Source organism: Ranitomeya imitator, chromosome 4 (assembly GCF_032444005.1).
Source record: "Ranitomeya imitator isolate aRanImi1 chromosome 4, aRanImi1.pri, whole genome shotgun sequence".
Classification (NCBI taxonomy): Eukaryota; Metazoa; Chordata; class Amphibia; order Anura; family Dendrobatidae; genus Ranitomeya; species Ranitomeya imitator.
The window spans coordinates 60,027,912-60,047,159 of NC_091285.1; positions in this window are offsets into that span (position 1 = coordinate 60,027,912).

Genomic DNA, 19,248 nt, shown 5'->3' on the forward strand with positions numbered 1-19,248 from the left:
AACCTTGGTCTACCCGTGTAAACTGGCTTGTAAGCGAACAACGATCAGTAATGTTTTATCGATCAGTGGTCATATACAGTCACCGATCAATCCCTCTAAATAGACCCTTAGTCATGTCCTAATTATGTCCATTTTGTGTATAGAACGTACCTTCAGCTTCAAGTGAATTGTTCCTGTAAGAATTATGGGCAGCTACTTGTTGGTATATGTTTGCTACCTGTGTTTCATGGACTGTTCGAATGGAAAAGCTTGAAAACTTCCAGTCAATTTTGCATGATGCTGTAGGGCCTATTATTATTATTATTTATTTATATAGCACCATTAATTCCATGGTGCTGTATGTGAGAAAGGGGTTACATACAGAGTTATAGATATCGTTTACAGTAAACAAATTTACAGTGACAGATTGGTACAGAAGGGAGAGGACCCTGTCCCTGCGGACTTACATTCTATGGGATAGTGGGGAAGAGGCAGAAGGTAGGGGCGAGGCAGCGGCTCTGGCGATGGCGAGGCGGCGGCTCTGGTAATGGCGAGGCGGCAGAATGGTTATTGCAGGCTGTAGGCTTTCCTGAAGAGATGGGTTTTCAGGTTCCGTCTGAAGGAGCCGAGGATGGTCGATAGTCGGACGTGTTGAGGCATGGAATTCCAAAGGATGGGGGATATTCGGGAGAAATCTTGGAGGCGGTTGTGTGAGGAACGAATAAGTGTGGAGGAGAGTAGGAGGTCTTGGGAGGATCAGAGATTACGTGAGGGAAGATATTGGGAGATTAGTTCAGAGATATAGGGAGGGGACAAGTTGTGGATGGCTTTGTAGATCAGTGTTAGTAGTTTGATCTGGATTCGTTGGGGAATTGGGAGCCAGTGGAGGGATTTGCAGAGGGGAGAAGCATGGGAGTAGCGAGGAGAGAGGTGGATTAGCCGGGCAGCAGAGTTGAGGACAGACTGGAGTGGTGCAAGAGAGTTAGTGGGGAGGCCACAGAGGAGGGTGTTGCAGTAGTCGAGGCGGGAGATGATGAGGGCATGCACAAGAGTTTTGGTAGATTGTGTGCTGAGGAAGGAACGGATTCTGGCAATATTTTTGAGTTGGAGGTGACAGGAGGTGGCAAGAGTTTGGATGTGCGGTTTGAAGCACACTGCAGAGTCGAGAGTTACCCCGAGGCAGCGGATTTCAGGTGCGGGAGAGAGCATGATGCCGTTTACCATAAATGATAGGTCAGGTAGGGGGGATAACTGAGATGGGGGAAAGATGATGAGTTCGGTTTTGTCTACATTGAGTCTTAGGAAGCGAGAGGACAAGAAGAAGGATATGGCTGACAGACACTTCGGGATTCTGGACAGCAGAAAGGTGACATCTGGGCCAGAGAGGTAGATCTGAGTGTCTTCCGCATACAGGTGGTACTGGAAGCCATGGGACTATTGATCACAACAGGTCTTGGAGATGCTGCAGGTAGTAGGAGGTTCACAGGGTTCTGGCCTGGTGACTATGGACTACCGTCGTGGCAGCTGAACCAAGTGTCTTACAAATATTTTTGCTCATCTCTAGTTTTTACCATTTTCTATTAAAATATTAAAATTGTTTCCCGTACTAAGCTGGAATTGATAAATTTTCAACTTTCAGAATTTTCCTTTATGTTTACGAAACGTTGACTGTAGCAGTAAATCCTAATTGACATCAATGTATTATTATTATTATTATCATTGTCATCATCTGTAATTCCCCTACCCAGAACACTTTAATATTCTTCATTTCATTTTATATTTAAAAAAAATGGAATGAAACATACAATTGTATCATGGGACATATCCATGCTAATGCAATCTGGCGCTGTGGTGGTTAATTTGTAAATTGGTTTCCAACATTTATTTCCAGTACTTTTCCTATTATGACTCAAAACGGTTTGTATCCATTATGGTTTATGTGTCATAACACATCTATTCTTAGTTCCACCATCTGGAATCTTGCATATATTTTCAGCGCTATGCTTAGGTGCTAGGAGAGTGGAATATAACATATCGTCAATCTGTTTCACAGACCTCTTGAAGAAAATGACCAAGGGGTACAAGCAACAATTAAATTAGCATTTCAAATCAATGTGCGCATTACAATAAAAGAAGAATAAAAGCTCAAGATTTTAGTGTTCTATTATATTACGTTATACTGAATATTAGTGTTACAGAAAGATGGGAGTAAAACATGACAGCGGATTTCATATTTTTATATTAAATTTACTTATCTAATGTAATAAATGTGTCTGTGTCTTTAATATGAAGATAATATGGATAATATACATGCAGTATAATTCCATTCTCATAATTAATATACACTATATGTTCTGGGTATGTGAAAAATATAATTTTTTGATGGGACACATTTATATTTAAAGCCTTGTTGGGCATCTACTATATAATTGTCTAAGGGTCACTTCCGTCTGTCTGTCTGTCTGTCTGTCTGTCACGGTTATTCATTCGCTGATTGGTCTCGGCAGCTGCCTGTCATGGCTGCCGCGACCAATCAGCGATGGCCACAGTCCGGAAGAAAATGGCCGCTCCTTCCTCCCCGTAGTGACAGTCAGTGCCCGTCTTCCGCATACTCCCCTCCGGTCAGAGCTCACACAGGGTTAATGGCTGCGTTGATCGCGGTGTAACGCACTCGGTTAACCCTGCTATTAACTCTGTGTGACCAACTTTTTACTATTCATGCTGCCTATGCAGCATGAATAGTGAAAATATCTAATGTTAAAAATAATAAAAAAAATAAAAAATAGTTACATACTCACCCTCCGGTGGCCCCCCTGGATCAGGAACAGGCCTTTCCCGCTCCGCACGACGCCCCGGTGACCGCTGCATGCATTGCGGTCTCGCAAGATGATGACGTACGGTCTCGTGAGACCGCTACGTCATCATCTCGCGAGACTGCAATGCAATCTTCAGACCGGAGCGCGCGACACGCATCGGGAACCAGCCTCTTCGATCCGGAGGCTCCAGGAGGTGAGTATGTAACTATTTTTTATTTTAGTTCTTTTTTTTAACAGGGATATGGTGCATACCATGTGACTGGCCAATATACTACGTGACTGTGCTATATACTACGTGACTGGGCAGTATACTACATGACTGGGCAGTATACTACATGGCTCTGTGCTGTATACTACATGTCTGGGGAATATACTACGTGGCTCTGTGCTGTACACTACGTGGCTCTTTGCTGTATATTACGTGACTCTGTGCTGTATACTACGTGACTGGGCAATATACTACGTGGCTCTGTGCTGTATACTACGCCACTGGGCAATATACTACGTGGCTCTGGGCAATATACTACGTGACTGTGCTGTATACTACGTGGCTCTGTGCTGTATACTTTGTGGCTCTGTGCTGTATACTACGTGGCCCGGTGCTGTATACTACGTGACTCTGTGCTGTATACAACGTGACTCTGTGCTGTATACTAAGTGGCTGGGCAATATACTATGTGGCTGGCCAATATACTATGTGACTGGGTAAGCTGGGCAATATACTATGTGAACTATGTGGCTGCGCAATATACTACATGGCTGGGCAATATACTACGTGGCTGGGCAATATACTACGTGGCTGGGCAATATACTACATGGCTGGGAAATATACTATGTGACTGGGCAAGCTGGGAAATATACTACGTGGCTGGGCAATATACTATGTTACTGTTCAATATACTATGTGGCTGGGCAATATACTACGTGGCTGGGCAATATACTTTGTGGCTGGGCAATATAATACATGGCTGGGCAATATACTACGTGGCTGGGCAATATACTACGTAACAGGGCAATATACTACGTAACAGGGCAATATACTACGTGACTGGGCAATATACTACGTGGTTGGGCAATATACTACGTGGACATACATATTCTAGAATACCCGATGCGTTAGAATCGGGCCACCATCTAGTTTTTGTATAATAATGTATGTGCATACATTTTATTCACATCTGCATTAGGTCCCCTGCATGCTAGTTGTCATCCTCCTAGATGGACTCCATTAAATAAAATCATGTTTTACGGATTTAAATACCAATGAACTTAATTGTGCGAATTGATCCTTATCTCTACATATTTCTTAACCCCAAAGCTTTTTTTCAGTTTTGCGTTCTTTGCTAATCTTCTTCTCAGGGCCATAACTTTTTTTATTTTTCCATCAATATACTATCAAGTATCAATATACTTACCCTCGGACGGGCCCTGGTTGTCACCGCTGCAATCGCCATGCTTTTCTTCCTAAGAATGAGCGCTTTAATGACCTCCGATGACGTCGTGGCTTGTGATTGGTCGCTGAGCAGTCATGTGACCGCTCACGCGACGAATCACAAGCCACGACGTCATCGAAGGTACTTAACGCGCTCATTCCTAAGAAGAAAAGCATGGCGATTGCAGCGGTGACAACCAGGGCCCGTCCGAGGGCCCAGCGACCAATCACAAGCCACGACGTCATCGGAGGTCATTAAAGCGCTCATTCTTAGGAAGAAAAGCATGGCGATTGCAGCGGTGACAACCAGGGCCCGTCCGAGGGTAAGTATATCAATATTTTTTATTTTTATTCTTTATTTTACACATTAATATGGATCCCAGGGCCTGAAGGAGAGTTTCCTCTCCTTCAGACCCTGGGAACCATTACGGATACCTTCCGATATTTGTGTCCCATTGACTTGTATTGGTATCGGGTATCGGTATCGGCGATATCCGATATTTTTCGGATATCGGCAGATACCATCCGATACCGATACTTTCAAATATCGGACGGTATCGCTCAACACTACTGACAGGTATTCTGTGCCGATATGGGTCTTTGGTAGGTAACCAACTGCTACAGCCTATCAAGCATAGGCACTGCTTTGCAATGTCACTTCTCTTCGTTCGGAAAGCATTACTGCCAATGTTATACCGCTAACCTACAGTATGTAGTCTTACATGCTGAATACTCTAAGAATAAATGTGTTTGCCATACTGACAGAGAATGATTCACAGACCTCAATGTAACCCAAACCAAATTGTTTGTTTTCAAAATATATAGTTGTGCTCAAAAGTTTTCATACCCCAACAGAATTTTTAGTTCATTGGCCTTTTTGAGAGAATATGATTGATAACTCCAAAACTTTTTCTCCACTCATGGTTAGTGGTTGGATGAAACCATTTATTGTCAAACTACTGCATTTTCTCTTTTTAAATCATAATGACAAACCAAAACATCCAAATGACCCTGATCAACAGTTCAAATACCCTGGTGATTTTGGCCTGATAACATGCACAGAAGTTGACACAAATGGGTTTGAATGGCTACTAAAGGTAACATCCTCACCTGTGACCTGTTTGCTTGTAATCAGTTTGTGAATAAAAGCTGAATGAGTTTCTGGGATCCAGACAGACTCTTGCATCTTTCATCCAGCCACTGACATTTCTGGATTGTGAGTCATGGGAAAAGTAAAAGAATTGTCAATGGATCGACAAGAAAAGGTAGTTGAACTCTATAAAACAGGAGAGGGATTCAAAAAGATATCCAAGGAAATAATAATGCCAGTCAGCAGCGTTCAAACTGATTAACAAATGAAAAATCAGGGGCTCTGTAAAAACAAAATCACGGTCAGGTAGACCAACAAAAATGTCGTCCACAAAGGCCAGGAAACTTGTTCGGGATGCAAAGAAAAACCCACAAATAACATCAGCTGGAATACAGGACTGTATAATATCTAGCGGTGTAACTGTTTAAAGATGCACAATAAGGAGACACTTGAAGAAAAATGGGCTGCATGGTCAAGTCGCCAGAAGAAAGCCATTACTGCACAAATGCCATAAAGTGTCTCGCTTACAATACACAAAACAGCACAGAGACAAGCCTCAAAACTTCTGGAACAAGGTAATTTGGAGTAATAAGACCAAGATTGAACTTTTTGGCCACAATCATTAACGTTATATTTGGAGAGAGGTCAACAGGGCCTATGATGAAAGGAACACCATTCCTACTGTAAAGCATGGAGGTGGATGATAGATGTTATGGGGATGTGTGATCTACTAAGGCACAAGAAACTTTGTCAAAGTTGAAGGAAAGATGAATGCAGCACATTATTAGCAAATACTGTAGGCAAATTTGCACTCATCAGCCAGGAAGCTGCGTATGGGACGTACTTGGACCTTCCAACATGACAATGATCCTAAACACAAGGCCAAGTTGACCTGGCTACAGCAGAACAAAGTGAAGGTTCTGGAGTGGCCATCTCAGTCTTCTGTCCTCAATATCATTGAGCCACTCTGGGGAAATCTCAAGTGCACAGTTCATGCTAGACAACCCAGGAATTTACAGAAACTGGAGGCTTTTTGCCAAGAAGAGTGGGCTGATTTACCATCTGAGAAAATAAAGAACCTCATCCACAACTACCACAAAAAACTTCAAGCTGTCATTGATCTTAGATTTCTGTATTAGAAATGGGGTATGCAAGCATTTGATCTGGGTTATTTGTATGTTTTGTGGTGTCATTATGATTTAAAGAGAGAAAACTCAACAGTTTGACAATAAATGGCTTCACCCAACCACTAATCATGAGTGGAGATCAAGTTTTGTGTTATAATAATAATAATCTTTATTTTTATATAGTGCACTGCTAACATATTCTGCAGCGCTGTACAGTTTGCACACATTGTCGTCGCTGTCCCCAATGGGGCTCACAATCTAGAATCAATATCAGTATGTCTTTGGAATGTGGGAGGAAACTAGAGTACCCAGAGGAAACCCACGTAAACACAGGGAGAACATACAAACTCCTTGCAGATGTTGTCCTTGTTGGGATTTGAACCCAGGATCCCAGCGCTGCAAGGCGGAAGTACTATCCACTGAGCCACCGTGCTGCCCATATCATTCATATCCTATGAAAAAAGGCCAAGAAAGCAAAAATTCTGCCTAGGTATGTAAACTTTTGAGCACAACTGTGGCAGAAAAAGAATAGGCACTTTGGTTAATTTGTCTTAGAAATTTTGCTTTTTGCTTCTCAATCCAAACTATTCACAGAACTTTTTACGTCACTTGCGATTTTCAGGAAAAGAGTTACTAACAAGAAATAGTGTGCAGTTTAAGCAATTACAGAATCCTCTATCATCTCTTGTAGTTCTGGAACTACTGACCAACATCGCCTCATCCTGCAAGTTGGCATTCATGAAGACTTATTTCTGCTGCCAACTTTGATGAAAGGGAATGGTGCCACCTCCAGCCCATAGCAAAGGCAGCGTGCAGGTTCGAACACTCTGTTGGGTAAGCAAGCATGTAGAGCAAAATAACTTATCATGACCGCGTATGCCGAGTACGGTCTTTTCCTTCGTATGTAAACTAAACCACCAAAACCTGCCCACCGACCCAAACCTTTCCTTAAATAAAAACATAACCAATTATTCTTTTGGCCACAGCGGCCAACTTTTATTAACAAAAATAACATAAACATTAATACAACAATATAAATTCGAGGGGAGGGTTCTTGGAGCTAAAAGATCTGGCAAAACCCCACAAAAGAAGATCGACCACCATATTACCCTCAGCCGTCAATCACCAGCTCGAGGGCACCGTACATCCCGTTCCGGGAAGAGGAAAAACCACCAACAGCTCCCAGGGTAAAACCCTGTTCAGAGCCCATACCAAAATGCCAGATCCAACCCCACCACATTTTAAATTGCCTGTAATTATGCTCCAATTCCTTCCCCCAACCAATCAGCGTCAACTCCAAGAACCCCCAACCCCCCACCACACAGCCACTGTGACAATAAACAAATAAAATGTAGAGAATGAACCCAACACCCCTCCCTCAAATGCATATAAAGTGTACTCCCAAACCCCCATTCGTTTTTTTTTTATATATATATAACTTCCATCACCATATCGATATATGAACTATCCACGACAATTCCCCCCCCCATTAAAAAACCCCCTAAGCACAAGCCAACAATATCTTCTTCGTCCTGGATTAAGGTAGGGAATGGCGGTTTTCCCGCACTTTCCCTACTAGCTCCCCCCTTTCTAGCTCCTCCCCCCCCTGCCATCCTCCTATCCCCAGCCATAGCATTATTCAAAAAGACCGTCCGGCTCAAAGCAGTCATGGGGGGCCTCCGCCCAGCTGCGCTTCACTCCAGCCCCCATCTTGACCGCGTATGCCGGGTACGGTCTTTTCCTTCGTATGTAACCTAAACCACCAAAACCTGCCCACCGTCCAAACCCTTTCCTTAAATAAAAACATAACCAATTATTCTTTTGGATATTTTGGCCACAGCGGCCAACTTTTATTAACAAAAATAACATAAACATTAATACAACAATATAAATTCGAGGGGAGGGTTCTTGGAGCTAAAAGATCTGGCAAAACCCCACAAAAGAAGATCGACCACCATATTACCCTCAGCCGTCAATCACCAGCTCGAGGGCACCGTACATTCTGTTCCGGGAAGAGGAAAAACTACCAACAGCTCCCAGGGTAAAACCCCGTCCAGAGCCCATACCAAAATGCCAGATCCAACCCCACCACATTTTAAATTGCCTGTAATTATGCTCCAATTCCTTCCCCCAACCAATCAGCGTCAACTCCAAGAACCCCCACCCCCCCACCACACATGAACAGCCCTGACCACCTCAGGCTCGTGAGTGCCCCAACGCCACCAACGCCCTTTCAACTCCTTCTTGCAATGCCAAAGTCCACAAATCAATTCCAATTGCATTTAAGTGAACTACAAGCCCCGACTCCAATTCAAAATGTCTAACGCTAATACCCCCATTTCTGGAAACAAAACCCGATATTGCCCTATTTAACTTGACCCTAGCCCTGTTAATACCCTTCAAAGATCTAGCCACCCTCCACCGTTTCCTAGGCGCAATATCTGACCACATGATCAACACACCAGGAAATGATACCTGCAACCTCAACAAATCAAACCGTATGTCCCTTATCAACTCCCTGACAGGCCGTACACCCAAGTCGTTCCCCCCCAAATGCACAATCAAAATGTCAGGTTGTCTATCTAAACGAACCGCATTGGAAAATTCAGGAAGGGCCCTGCTCCACACCATCCCCCTATATCCCAACCAACGAATGACAACTTGCCGCCTACTAAAACCCAGTTGCCTACCCTCCGGCCTGACCTCGGCCCGCAGCCCCCCCAATGAACGAACGAATGTCCGAAGATCCAGGCTAAGTAAGGGGACCCACCTGCAACAAGATGCATGAAGAAAAAACACTGGAGTCAAATACAAAATCGTAACACATCACTAAATTAATGACGGACGTAACTTAAGTAACGATTCGAAGTCCACCTGCCAAATCTACGTATGTCCTCCGCGCCCAAACCCAAACTATCAGCTTCCGATGCCGACCCGATTCGAAATGAATGCGACCCAAACAAACCCGGAGAAAGGCCCAACTCCCGCAAACCCCTTTTCAACACTGCAATGAACTGAAAGCGTGACAAAAATGACCCCTCTGCGTGACACAACAAAGGGCCGGATCTGCCTGACCACAGCTGCCAGTATGCTTCCAGACAACCCCTTGGGCACATCAAAGACCCGTTAACCCTCCCCAGCACCACACGTTTTCCTCTCCCAATTTGGTCAGTCTTTGAATGCCGAATCCAAAAAACGATACCCCCCGTCCAAACTTCCACATCCTCCTCCCACAAACCCCCTGCCCTAACTTTGGAGCTTCACACCAGCTCCCCAACGCGCATTGCCCCAAAAAATGCTAATGAAAAAGCGAGTCGAAACAACGCCAAATCAAAACTAGAACCACAAATAATCTCCAAGACTCTGCCCAACCGTTCCAAAAGGCTTAACGAAATGGGGCGGCGACGGTCAATCGTCTGATTACCTCTCCTAAAACCCCTAAGTGCCTGTCTGACCAAAAAGTGTTTTGTCGCGTCCACTAACCCCTGCAACTTAAAAGCAAAAGCCAATCCAGCAACAAATTTATTTACCTTAGAAATCGACCAACCTTCCTCGGCCGCCTTGCCGATTAAGAATAACACCGCCAACATCCTATCTTCGTCAGACACCAACTGGCCCCACACTGACAACCAACTTTGCCATACCCACCACGAGGCTTCGTATGATGCCCAGGTTTGGCTCGTAACAGACTCCTGTATCAACCGGCTCGCTCGTCCATAATCACGTCCAAAGATGCAAAGGGCATTCCTCTCCCGAGATCTCCGCGTCCGGCGCCAATTCCCGAAAACGGTCCCACTGGAAACGAGACAATGCATCGGCTATTGAGTTCTGTACACCCGGCACATGCACCGCCGAAATACAAGCGTTCAGCTCCAAGCACCGGAAAACCAACTCCCTCAACAACTTAATCACCGGGGGAGACGAGGCCGATAAACTATTGGTCACCGACACGACGCTCATATTGTTGCAATGAAAACGAACCCTCCTGTTAGCAAACATTTCCCCCCAAATGGAAACCGCCACCACGATAGGAAACAATTCTAACAAAACCAGGTTTTTTGTAAGGCCCAACTCCCTCCACTGGCCCGGCCAACGTCCGGCACACCACCGACCCCCGCAATAGGCCCCGTAACCGGCCGAACCGGCTGCGTCCGTGTATATCTCGCAGTCAAAGTTGGTTAATACCTCCTGTTGAATCAATGACCGTCTGTTGTAATTGCTCAAGAAACGTTGCCACACTAGCAAGTCGTCTTTGTGTTCCTTGCTCAAGCGAATAAAATGGTGCGGCTCCTTCACACCTGCCGTCGCGACCAACAACCTGCAACAAAATATCCTGCCCATGGGTATGATCCTGCATGCAAAATTCAATCTACCCAAAAGAGACTGCAACTCCTTCAAAGTCAGCTTCCACCTCTTCCTAGCTCTATCAACCTCTTGTTGCAGCAGGGCCAGCTTATCCTCCGGCAACCGACGCTCTATTCTCTCGGAGTCAATTAAAATTCCCAAAAAACTCAACACCGTACTGGGACCTTCCGTCTTATCCGCTGCTAATGGAACTCCAAAACACTCTGCGACCCAAAACATAGCCATTAACGCATTACGGCATACCGCGGAATCAGGCGGACCAATAAACAAGAAATCATCCAAATAATGGGTAACAGACTGAACTCCCACCACGTCCCTAACCGCCCACTCCAGGAAAGTACTAAACGTCTCAAACAAGGAACAAGAAATGGCGCAACCCATTGGTAAACATCTATCCAAATAGTAACCACCATTCCAAAAACAACCTAACAACGGAACGCTGTCCGGGTGCACCGGAAGCAAACGGAAGGCCGATTCAATATCTGTCTTTGCCAATAAAGCCTCCGGGCCATGCCTCCTCACCCACTGCACGGCCGCATCAAATGATGTATACTCAACAGAGCACAGCTCTTGGGCGATGCCATCATTTACCGACCGACCCTTTGGATACGACAAATGCTGAATCAATCGAAATTTATTCGGCTCTTTGTTAGGCACCACCCCCAAAGGGGAAACCACCATACCTTCCGTCGGCGGGTCCAAAAACGGCCCCGACATCCTTCCCAACTCCACTTCTTTTTTGAGTTTAGCATCAACAACCTCAGCATGCAACATTGCCGACCGCAAATTCTTAATCGAAAAAGGAACCTCGTGACTCGGGGGAGGAATCCTAAAACCATCCGCAAAACCATTAAAAATAATACCTGCCTTCACCTGATCGGGGTATCTATTTAGAAAGGGGGCCATCTCGTGAAGCCTCACCGGGCTCTCCCCCTTGACCGGTACCCAATGCTGGCTTTCCCTTCCCCTTCCTGAAACATTTTGAAGCCCCGTGGGAACTTCCATTACAGTGGGAACACACATGCTTAAATTTACAGGTATTCCCGTATTTACACTGACCGTCATTAAACTGCCAGCTGGCTGCCTCCACCTCCAGACCCATGAAAGGACTGCCCATGTCTAGCTAGGGCCATAACCTTCAGCCAAAGGCCTATATCCTTCTGGTCCCACCTAATTTCTGGCCTCACCGCCTTTCTCTGCCTGAACTGCTCATCATACCGCAGCCTCGTCTGACCGCCAGATGTACGATGGGCCTCCCCAATCGAGTCTAAATAGCAAAACAAACCCGAGCAATTCTCGGGCGCCTTCTCCCCCACTACACTCGCCAATATTGCAAATGCCTGCAACCAATTCACAAATGTCTGCGGAATTAACCGCCACCTCCGCTTTTCATCCTCCTCCTTCTTGCTATCGTCTTTTTTTCCTTTATCCAAGTTAAACTTCTCCAACGGAAGCAGGGAAAAAATCTCCACGTACTCATCTCGCCAAATCTTCTCCTTCACCTCCTTCTTCAAATGCGCTCCCAACGGCCCTTCAAAGCACACATAAACTTCCCCTTTCGCTCTGTCATCTAATTTAACCGTATCGCCTTTTCCCTTCTCTGTCTGAACCGAAACCGATACACCTGACGATGCAACCTCCAACACCCGACCAGGGCTTACCAACCCACTCCCTGACGAGGGTTCCACCCCCCGCCCAGACATCGACACCTCAATCGGCGATGCAGCGACCCCAGTTGCCGACCCTCCCTCTAACCTACGCAAAATTTGCGACATACCCTGCAATAAATCCTGCATACCTGGCACCTCCGCAGCAATCGGCCCACCCCTCTGCCGTTCCTAACACACTACCACCCGACCCCCTCTAGCTTCCTGCAACCCGGCCCCTGTGGGCGACAAACCAGACATAGACTCATACTCACAACGCTGCGTGGGTGCTGTGTCCCCGCCAGCCGGACCTCCGGATCCCTGTCGCTCCGACCCCACTTGACGATCGCTGCAGGACGCCGACACCTCCTCGCCGCGTCGATGCCCTAGGCCCGCGCCCCTGGCCTCCTCGTCACCAGGGGGGACCTGAGCGTGTTGGGACTGCTGCGCCGCTAGCCCTCTCTGCCCCAGGCCCGCGCCCCTGGCCTCCTCGTCACCAGGGGGGACCCGAGCGTAGTGGAGCTGCTGTACCGACCCACTCCTCTGTCCGTGGCCAGTATCCCCCGCCACCTCACCGTCAGATGAGTAACGGGTACACGCTGCTCTGTGCTCAGGAGACCTCCTAGGCGACCTTGACCAATCCCCGTGCTCAAACCCAGGCGAGCCTGCCCGGTCGTGTAACCTTCCTCGCTCCCGGGCAGGCAGCTCGACACTGCTGCCTGCATCTATCCCTCCACTGCGCCATTCCGTGTATGCGGGACGTTGAAGATGTACCGGCCGCTGACCGTCCGCCGCCTGTGCACTCCTTGTAGTAATCCCAGCAGGCACCCTGGGAGGAGATGCGCTGTGAGTGCCTGCCGCAGGTAGAGGGTCCACATTCCCCTGAGCGGCCCCCAACGGCCCCTGAGCGCTGGGGACCTGGTGGGGACAGGTGGAGCGGCGGCCGTGCGCCCTCTGGGAGCAGGCGACCGACCGGAAGCGGAGGAAGCGGTGGCTGCGCACTGCCTGGATCGCGCAGGCCGCACTTCCGGTCCGGCGCTCCCAGCAGCAGCGGCGGTGTCCTGGGCCTGACGCCCGGTGCCTGCAGGCCGGGTACTTGGATTCCTGCCGGAGCGGGAGCGACCGGAGGGGGCAGCGCCGCCGGACTCACCGCCCGCAGGGTCCCTGGAGGGGCTCCGGAGCCTGCGCCTGCCACGCGCCGTGACTTCGGGTGAGAGTCTCTCTGGGGGCCTGGTCCTCCTGCCCCGTGAACTCTGTCCGGATCCTCCTGCAGCTCCAATGATCAAGGCCAGCTGAGCCTCGAGCCAGCCCCCTCTCCTGGACCTGGCCATCTCTCGCAGCTGGGACATCATGGACTCGGCCGACGCCATGAGGCACGTCTTCTTCGTCCTGGATTAAGGTAGAAAATGGTGGTTTTCCCGCACTTTCCCTACTAGCTCCCCCCTTTCTAGCTCCTCCCCCCCTGCCATCCTCCTATCCCCAGCTGTAGCATTATTCAAAAAGACCGCCCGGCTCAAAGCAGTCATGGGGGGCCTCCGCCCAGCTGCGCTTCACTCCAGCCCCCATCTATACAATAACAATAATATGAAGGCACATAAAGAAACCATTTTGTAGAGGGAAAGTTTGGGTCTACTTATGGTTTAACTCACATATAATCCAATTATTTTCCTGACATACCCCTCTCGGAATCTACAGGGATTCTGCCTGTCAGTTAGGTCCTTGGATTCTCCAATGATGTAGTGTTCTTTTTGTTGATATTATTTTAAATCCTAATACCTTCATAACTTTCCAATGCATTGTAAATTATAGATAGATTAGCTTACTATGAGAATTCTTTGCGACTTTTCTTTTCCTGCTTCCTTCATTCTTCTTTATTACAGCGCAGAGTAAAGTGGATGGTCCTCAATTGCCCAAAGGCACATGACTGCTGATTAATGCTGGGAAACAATATTTCACGGACCCCTTTTCAAGGCCACAAAACATTGTTTTCAATGGCACTTCACTCCTGTTCTTGCACTGCTGCTATTTCACATATTTCACAGCCAAGTGGTGCCTAGTGGGTACATAGTGGGGAGCTTAGGTCTTCAGTGCTCGCTAGGCTGCTACTGTACAAAATACGAAACTTCGGCAGTAGGTCATATATAGCTGTTTACTACACATGCTTGTCTTGTATTGTCACGGTGGTCATTCTACTGGCCAGGATCATTATGCGACTGGTGCTACCAATCAGTGCCCATTGATTGATTGCAGTAGGCATGTACCATCTGAGCCAGAAGAAACATAGTCTCCTATTTCTATCTTCTGGTTTAGGCTAGGTTCACATTTGCGGTGTTGGGCGCAGCGTCGGCGACGCATACCGACGCATGCGTCATGCGCCCCTATCTTTAACATAGGGGGCGCATGGACATGTGCCGGTATGCATTGTAATGCATTTTGCGATGCATGCGTCATATTGACGCACAGAGACGGCGCAGAAAACTCTACTTGTTGCGTTTTTCCTGCGCCAAAATTCCTGCTCTGTACGATCCTATGACAACGCATGCATCGCAAAACGCTGTGTTGTGTATTTGCGTCGTTGGTTGTGTTGCGTCGCATCGCCGACGCTGCGCAAAGCAACGCAAATGTGAACGTAGCCTTAGAAGGCACATTAGCCACAGTCAATCTGTGTGTCTGGTTGCAGCTGTCATGTGTCTGAAGAGAAAAATAACAGAAAAAAAGATATACAGAGGAAAGGTGGGGTCCCATGAACGAGTATCTTTCTTTGTATTTGATGACAACCATGAGCCCACAGATGAAAACCCTTTTTATTGCCTCCTATAATGAAGAGCAAGGAATGAAAAGGTAAAATAAGACTCTTTCTGATTTACTACTTTTTTTCCAGGATACCCAAAAAAAGAATGGACACAAGAGCTATAAAAGTAACAATTTATTGAAAGACAAGTATCTAAAATATTACACAAAAAGTATATAAAAACACTAATACAAAAAATGATGCAAAGAAAAAAGAGGAGGGAAAACCTAGTACCACGCACGGGTACAGTAAATAGCTATGGAGCAAGCCAAGAATAATTATTAATTATAGAACAAGCCGTACATACACATGAATAGATCAGCTCCCCGGCAAGATAACTATAGTTAAAGGTACCAAACACAGGATAGATACTAATCAAAATATATAGACCGTGTAAAAAGATTATATATAGTATAGCTATGCCAAGGGGAGGAATAAAGAGAAAAACTCCAAGCTCAAAATATAATAATACAGCAGACAGCTAGGCGGTAATAAGATATACTAAGAAGTAAATCTGGATAAATCCCATATAAAACAAAGGCAAATAGAGGCCGTGCCAAAACCTATGCCTGCCAAGTGGCTAGGGGGGAACTACAGATAACATGCGTAACCAGTGTATACAGTGTATACAGTGTATACAGAAATCTCATACCAACCTGCTGCCGCTGCTGCTGTGCGTGGACAAGAGGCCCCGACGCGCGTTTCGCAATATGGCTTCTTCGGGGGGCGCGAAGAGCTGATCTATTCATGTGTATGTACGGCTTGTTCTATAATTAATAATTATTCTTGGCTTGCTCCATAGCTATTTACTGTACCCGTGCGTGGTACTAGGTTTTCCCTCCTCTTTTTTCTTTGCATCATTTTTTTGTATTAGTGTTTTTATATACTTTTTGTGTAATATTTTAGATACTTGTCTTTCAATAAATTGTTACTTTTATAGCTCTTGTGTCCATTCTTTTTTTGGGTATCATTATATTTTTTATATGGCGGAGTATATACATTTTTTGCTCTTTGTATAGGTTTACTACTTTTTTTTCCAGGAGATATCTATCTGTTGCTTATTTCCAAACCCTCCTAGAATAAGGGCTACATATTTGTTAATTTGCAGTCGTTTAATAGCCTGTCTAGACAGGACAATCACACTTCCGATACTCACAGGATGAAAGGTAGTGACTGATGCGTGCTCGTTCTCTGCACATAGGGTAAACAGGCAATGAACGATAATTTTTCTTTATGCACTCTAGTGATGAGTGAACGTGCTTTGATAATGTCTTATCCGAGCATGCTCGGGTGTTATCCGAGTATCTTGGACGTGCTCTTATACTAAGTTCGAGTCCCTGTGGCTGAATGATTTGCAGCTGTCAGACAGCACCAACACGTATGGGGATTCCCTAACAAACAAGTAATCCCTGCATGTGTTCAGGCTGTCTAACAGCCACAAATCATGCAGCCACGGGGACTCAAACATAATACAGGTCCTTCTCAAAAAATTAGCATATAGTGTTAAATTTCATTATTTACCATAATGTAATGATTACAATTAAACTTTCATATATTATAGATTCATTATCCACCAACTGAAATTTGTCAGGTCTTTTATTGTTTTAATACTGATGATTTTGGCATACAACTCCTGATAACCCAAAAAACCTGTCTCAATAAATTAGCATATTTCACCCATGCAATCAAATAAAAGTGTTTTTTAATAACAAACAAAAAACCAACAAATAATAATGTTCAGTTATGCACTCAATACTTGGTCGGGAATCCTTTGGCAGAAATGACTGCTTCAATGCGGCGTGGCATGGAGGCAATCAGCCTGTGACACTGCTGAGATGTTATGGAGGCCCAGGATGCTTCAATAGCGGCCTTAAGCTCATCCAGAGTGTTGGGTCTTGCGTCTCTCAACTTTCTCTTCACAATATCCCACAGATTCTCTATGGGGTTCAGGTCAGGAGAGTTGGCAGGCCAATTGAGCACAGTAATACCATGGTCAGTAAACCATTTACCAGTGGTTTTGGCACTGTGAGCAGGTGCCAGGTCGTGCTGAAAAATGAAATCTTCATCTCCATAAAGCATTTCAGCCGATGGAAGCATGAAGTGCTCCAAAATCTCCTGATAGCTAGCTGCATTGACCCTGCCCTTGATGAAACACAGTGGACCAACACCAGCAGCTGACATGGCACCCCACACCATCACTGACTGTGGGTACTTGACACTGGACTTCAGGCATTTTGGCATTTCCTTCTCCCCAGTCTTCCTCCAGACTCTGGCACCTTGATTTCCGAATGACATGCAAAATTTGCTTTCATCAGAAAAAAGTACTTGGGACCACTTAGCAACAGTCCAGTGCTGCTTCTCTGTAGCCCAGGTCAGGCGCCTCTGCCGCTGTTTATGGTTCAAAAGTGGCTTTACCTGGGGAATGCGGCACCTGTAGCCCATTTCCTGCACACGCCTGTGCACGGTGGCTCTGGATGTTACCACACCAGACTCAGTCCACTGCTTCCTCAGGTTCCCCAAGGTCTGGAATCGGTCCTTCTCCACAATCTTCCTCAGGGTCCGGTCTCCTCTTCTCGTTGTACAGCATTTTCTGCCACATTGTTTCCTTCCAACAGACTTACCATTGAGGTGCCTTGATACAGCACTCTGGGAACAGCCTATTTGTTGAGAAATTTCTTTCTGGGTCTTACCCTCTTGCTTGAGGGTGTCAATGATGGCCTTCTTGACATCTGTCAGGTCGCTAGTCTTACCCATGATGGGGGTTTTGAGTAATGAACCAGGCAGGGAGTTTATAAAAGCCTCAGGTATCTTTTGCATGTGTTTAGAGTTAATTAGTTGATTCAGAAGATTAGGGTAATAGGTCGTTTAGAGAACCTTTTCTTGATATGCTAATTTATTGAGACAAGTTTTTTGGGTTATCAGGAGTTGTATGCCAAAATCATCAGTATTAAAACAATAAAAGACCTGACAAATTTCAGTTGGTGGATAATGAATCTATAATATATGAAAGTTTAATTGTAATCATTACATTATGGTAAATAATGAAATTTAACACTATATGCTAATTTTTTGAGAAGGACCTGTATACGATCACGCCCAAGATACTTGGATAACACCCAAGCATGCTCGGATAAGACGTTATCCGAGCATGTTTGCTCGTCCCTAATGCATTCTCATCAAAGTTTTTATCCTCGTGAAGGGGTACTCCAGGTAGATAAAAAGTTTTTGTACTGCCCCTGCCCTCATAAACTATAAAGATGAGATTCCCAGTGAAGTTCTATTAGCTTTATAACACTTGTAATTTAGTGTGGCAGCAGCTGCTCCTCACTGCTTCCCCTCTCCTGTCTGGGACATTACGTCACACAGAAGTGTTCAGTTCCTCACTGTGAGTAACAGCCAGTTCAAGGTGAGAGGACATGGCCTGATCCCTTCTAGTAGCCCTGCAGTGAAGAAAACATTATCAGGGGGATGGCTGCTACTTCAAGCCTGGGGGCAGGCCACACCCCACCACGCTCCCTCATCTCCTGCTGCAGTGAAGGAGACATTAACAGGGGGTTGGCTGCTACTAGGAGCCAGGAGCAGGCCAGGCCCCCTTCACGCCTTCTGTTCTTGGACTAGCTATTACTCACAGCAGATAGCTGCATACTGCTGTGTGACATAATGTTCCAGATGGGAGGGAAGAACAGTGAGGAGCAGCTCCTGTCACACTGAATTACAAATGTTCTGAAGATAATACAACTACACAGGGCATCTCAACTTAATAGTGTATGAGTGCAGGGACGGTACTTTTTTTAATCTCCTTTGACTACCCCGCTAATATATTGCAATCATCATATTTTATAGCAATGTGTACTTACAATTGTTCATTTGTCTTTTTTCCAAGCTGATTCTTCTCTTTTCTCGGCTCTATGTAGAAACAGGAAGTATCTTGTCCCTACATTTATCATTCCCTTCTTCAACTCCTGACCCAGCTGCTCCCTCCTCCCCCTGCCAGGGACTTTA